At 45.2% G+C, this 6,000-nt stretch overlaps 1 protein-coding gene across 2 annotated transcripts in view; it reads right to left on the minus strand.

The window, feature by feature from the left end:
- The window catches only part of LOC124011476 (transcription factor COE1-A-like), a 128,043-nt gene that overhangs the window by 91,035 nt on the left and 31,008 nt on the right, over window positions 1-6,000 (minus strand). The window lies entirely within an intron of this gene.

Genomic DNA, 6,000 nt, shown 5'->3' on the forward strand with positions numbered 1-6,000 from the left:
TCAATTAGTATTTGGTAGCATTGCCTTTAAAAAGTTTAACTTGGGTCAAACGTTTCGGGTGGCCTTCCACAAGCTTCCCACAATAAGTTGGATGAATTTGAGCCCATTCCTCCTGACAGAGCTGGTGTAACTGGGTCAGGTTTGTAGGCCTCCTTGCTTGCACACACCTTTTCAGTTTTGCCCACAAATTTTATATAGGATTGAGGTCAGGGCTTTGTGATGGCCACTCCATTACCTTTACGATCATATTTAGGTAGCCATTTTCCCCATTGTTAGTTGTGGGATCTTGTCTATGTTTAGTTGCCTGTCAGCACTATTTGTACAGCTTCACGTTTCGTTTGGTATTTTGTTGTTTTGTTAGGCGAGTTTCAGTTTATTAAAATTATGTGGAACTCTACTCACGCTGTGCCTTGGTCTCATCATTATGATGAGTGGGACAGAAGATCCCCCCTAAAATGGACCAAGCAGCGTGTACAGGAGGAGTGGACTTGGGAGGAGACCCTGGATGGAAAAGGACCCTGGACGCAGGCCAGGGAGTATCGCCGTCCTAAGGAGGAGATAGAGGCAGTGAAATCGCAATGGCGACGATACGAGGAGATAGCTCAACGGAGTAAGCACGAGAGGCAACCCCAATAATTTTTGTGGAGGGGGCACATGGAGACAGTCAGGGAGTCGAGTGAGGAGCTCGACGCAAGAATCCGGAGAGAGGTGCTGGCATTGAGAGCGCTGCAGAGGGGGCGTGTTGAGGTGCGTGTCATCAGCCCGGTGCCACCTGTACCAGTCCCACGCATCAGGTCTCCAGTGCGCTTTCACAACCCAGTGCGTCCTGTGCCAGCTTCCCGCACTTGCAGGGCTGGAGTGAGCAGCTCTGCGCTCTCAACCTCCAGTGCGCCTCCAGAGTCCAGTACGTCCTGTGCCTCCTCTCTGCACTCGCCCTGAGGTGCGTGTCATCAGCCCGGTGCCACCAGTACCGGTCCCACGCATCAGGTCTCCAGTGCGCATCCACAGTCCAGTACGTCCTGTGCCTCCTCTCCGCACTCGCCCTGAGGTGCGTGTCATCAGCCCGGTACCACCAGTGCCGGCACCACGCACCAGGCCTCCAGTGCGCCTCCACAGTCCAGAGCTTCCGGCGACAGTTCCCAGTCCAGAGCTTCTGTCGACAGTTCCCAGTCCAGAGCTTCCGGCGACAGTTCCCAGTCCAGAGCTTCCGGCAGACAGTTCCCAATCCAGAGCTTCCGGCAACATTTCATAGTCTGGAACCTCCAGCAACGGTCCCCAGTCCGGGGCCTCTAGCGACGAGCTGCAGTCCAGAGCCTCCGGCGATGATCCATAGTCTGGTTCCACAGAAGCGGAGGGATCAGGGTAAGGAGGGGGGGCTGCATCCAGGTCAGGAGCCGCCACCGAGGGTAGATGCCCACCCGGACCCTCCCCTAAAGGTTCAGGTTTGCGGCCGGGAGTCCTGGGGGGGCGTTGTCTCTGATTGGGGATCATATTTAGGTAGCCATTTTCTCCATTGTTAGTTGTGGGATCTTGTCTATGTTTAGTTGCCTGTCAGCACTATTTGTATAGCTTCATGTTTAGTTTGGTATTTTGTTGTTTTGTTAGATGAGTTTCAGTTTATTAAAATTATGTGGAACTCTACTCACGCTGTGCCTTGGTCTCATCATTATGATGAGCGTGACAATGTCCTAACCGACTTGCCAAAACTATCGTTTGTTAACAAGAAATTTGTGGAGTGGTTGAAAAACAAGTTTTAATGATTCCAACCTAAGTGTAAGTAAACATCCGACTTGAACTGTATATCTCTGAATGTGTACATTTCTCAATTATGGTGTTTGCATCTAATTATCGTATAAATGAATGAGTAAAGATTAAACTATTTGTGAAATGATGTAATGTGATGTTAAACCTGTAATGTGAGAGAATTGTATACGCTTTAAAGTTGAACTAAGTCATTGACCCGCCCCCGTGAGGCATCAGGCATCACAAAACCGCCATTTCTACTATTACAAATAAAAGTCCCTCTTAAGAAAATCCTCTTCAGCCTAAGCAAACTCACAGCGTGCGAATAGTTTAGACCACGCATACCTCTGTGTAAGCTGAGGTGGCACAGGTTTGAGTACGAAGACTAAGCAAACTAACAGCGTGAGCTGTGATTGCAAATAGTTATTGAATTCCTAACCACACCACGTGGAGCATTGGCTACACAGCTGGAAATGGTTAAACTCTTAGACTATCGATCCCTACAGAATAAGAACAAATCTTAGATACTAATAACTTGTCTGCAGCTAGAAATTATGTAAACCTGGGACGAGAGTACCGACAACCGCTGAAACATCTAGTCTATGAGAACATTTCTGAATGGTAATCTGAAGTATCCTTTCTAACCACGAAAGATTGATCTTCAGGGAAACAGAAAGAGAGGGAGAGATTCGGATGAACTCTCCAGCAGACTGACGATTCCAACAGAGATCACGACGACACATGGGCGTATATATATATTGATTGCAATTATTCCCGAATGAGTGAGCGTTCATGTGCAAAGGATTATCATTTCAATTCATATAATTATCAACTGTGTGTAGTGATCCCTCTTTTCCCCTCTCTCTCTCTCAGTCCACACCCACTTCCCTTTGTCCACCAAGCCGTCATATCAGCTTAGCCCACTAGGGAATCTTCCCTATCCTATAACCAATATCTGCTGTTTGTTTGTTTCTGCATTTCTGTGATTATTTAGTTAGTTAGTAAATAAATGATTTAGCCAATTGGTGTATGGATGATTTATAGTAAAGGCTAGGTTCGTACAGATAAACAACAATTTACTACGTTTGGAATGAGACTGACGTGAGGTAAAGAATAATTAATTAACAGAAGACTAATTGACCAGTTATATACGGAAAATTATAACTTTGTAATCTGAAGATTTTCCGTGGTGCCCCGACTTCCTAGTTAATTACATTTACATGATTAGTTTAATCACGTAATAATAATTCCAGAGAATTTATTTGATAAAATAAGTCTTCACTTTTAATGATGCCAAAGACACAACAGTAAGGAGGAGGAGAGAGAAGGAGAAGGTAGAAAGAGAGGAGAGAGGGAGGAGAGATGGAAGAGAGAGATGGAGGAGAGAGATGGAGGAGAGAGGGAGATGAGAAGATGTATATACTGATTTATGATAAGGGGGCAGAACAGAACATCTAACTATCTCAGGTTGGTCTTGTTTCATCATAGTCCCAGTCAGTATTAAATGGAACGTTGCGGCCCCACGAGACTGTGCGGAAAACAACCCGTGGTTACCTTGGTTAGCCAATTGGCTCACAGGAAAAAACTTGACCTTTTCAAAAGCAATTTACTTGTTGTCTGCTTGTTTTAGTCAATTACAAAACTAAATTTTAAAAAAGTACAACATCTCTAAAGATTACTTTTCAACATTGCCTGCTCTCGAGCATTCTCACTGCTTAGAGAAATGTAATATATGCCCCTTTTGACAGCTCTAACGTTAGCCACGTGAGTGCTAGCTAGCTACTAACCAAAACCAACAACACAAACAAACGGACTATAAAGCTACAAGTATTGTGTGGAGTTACAAACGGACGATACTAAACTAGTTAAATGTCTTACCTGTTATTAAAGGTTTTCCGTACTTGGACACTGGGTCCTCAAAATGTCACAGTCTCACACGCTGAATAGCCTGAAGCCACAGGGTCTATTTGCCTACGTGGGAGCAAACCGTTGGTCGGGATTTTTGACCTGGTTACATTGAACAACACAGCAGCTTTTCGGCATGTTTGGTAATTTCTCAATAACAACAAATTTACAATGAAGTTGTCTCTTTTACAGTGGGGGTCAATGGAAAACAATGTTTGTTTTCCCCAATTTGTGGGCGTGGTCGAGGTTAAGAAATGAATACAGACTCGGCGTATGATCTTGATTCTAAAACGCTATGTATTCTCATCTCACTGGGGCTATGTATTCTCATCTCACTGGGGCTATGTATTCTCATCTCACTGGGGCTATGTATTCTCATCTCACTGGGGCTATGTATTCTCATCTCACTGGGGCTATGTATTCTCATCTCACTGGGGCTATGTATTCTCATCTCACTGGGGCTATGTATTCTCATCTCACTGGGGCTATGTATTCTCATCTCACTGGGGCTATGTATTCTCATCTCACTGGGGCTATGTATTCTCATCTCACTGGGGCTATGTATTCTCATCTCACTGGGGCTATGTATTCTCATCTCACTGGGGCTATGTATTCTCATCTCACTGGGGCTATGTATTCTCATCTCACTGGGGCTATGTATTCTCATCTCACTGGGGCTATGTATTCTCATCTCACTGGGGCTATGTATTCTCATCTCACTGGGGCTATGTATTCTCATCTCACTGGGGCTATGTATTCTCATCTCACTGGGGCTATGTATTCTCATCTCACTGGGGCTATGTATTCTCATCTCACTGGGGCTATGTATTCTCATCTCACTGGGGCTATGCATTCTCATCTCACTGGGGCTATGTATTCTCATCTCACTGGGGCTATGTATTCTCATCTCACTGGGGACCCAACACTGTATATTAACAACCTCCACACACACAAACGCACACGCACACATGCACACACACGCAAACACACACACATGCACACACACACGCACACATGCACACACACACACGCAAACACAGACACATCCACACACACTGGTCTATAGGGAGTTAATTAGTGGTCCCTGTGTTGATCAACGCGGTAATCCGATCAACTGCTAATCAAGAGTCAAACTAATTACATGTTGTTGGGTTTTAGTTCAGGTTTTCAGGCCAGTAATGTTACTATACTGGGAGCCACCAGCTATAGGAGAAGCATGGAGTGGATGGGGGAACTCTCTCTCCCTCCCCCTCCCTCTCTCAAATCAAGTTAATACAAGGGACTTTATTGGCAAGGGCAACATATGTTAACATTGCCAAAGCAAGTGAAGTAGATAATAAACAAAAGTGAAATAAACAATAAAAATGAACAGTAAACATTACACTCACAGACGTTCTACCTCCACAGTCATTTCAAGCACCAGTCCTCTACTCTCAAGTGTCACTTACAGAGTCAAAATGGGACTTGAGACAGACTCACAACTAGTGTGTGTGTGTGTGTGTGTGTGTGTGTGTGTGTGTGTGTGTGTGTGTGTGTGTGTGTGTGTGTGTGTGTGTGTGTGTGTGTGTGTGTGTGTGTGTGTGTGTGTGTGTGTGTGTGTGCGCGTGTGTGTGTGTGTGTGGGGGGGGGTGAGTCAGAGTGTATTCAGTAACACCTCACAACTGTAAGTTGATTAGAATGTGATGGTCTGCTAAATGACCATGTGTTGTATTAACTGAGTCAATACCATGGAGCAGCCATAGGACCAGCTATATCTCTCCATTACAATGGATACTGTGATCAGTGATACAGTCACAGTCATTTCCTTAGGTTGTTTAGGGAGTGACAATACTAGTGTAGCTCTCTGTTCTCTAGTAAAGCACACACACACACACACACACACACACACACACACACACACACACACACACACACACACACACACACACACACACACACACACACACACACACACACACACACACACACACACACACACACACACACACACACACACACACACACACACATTCACATACACATATACACACACACAAAGAACACACACACAAAGAACACACACACACACACACACACACACACACACACACACACACACACACACACACACACACACACACACACACACACACACACACACACACACACACATTCACATACACATATACACACACACAAAGAACACACACACAAAGAACACACACACACACACACACACACACACACACACACACACACACACACACACACACACACACACACACACACACACACACACACACACACACACACACACACACACACACACACACACACATACACACACACAAAGAACACACACACACACACACA

Source organism: Oncorhynchus gorbuscha, linkage group LG23, assembly GCF_021184085.1.
Source record: "Oncorhynchus gorbuscha isolate QuinsamMale2020 ecotype Even-year linkage group LG23, OgorEven_v1.0, whole genome shotgun sequence".
Lineage (NCBI taxonomy): Eukaryota > Metazoa > Chordata > Actinopteri > Salmoniformes > Salmonidae > Oncorhynchus > Oncorhynchus gorbuscha.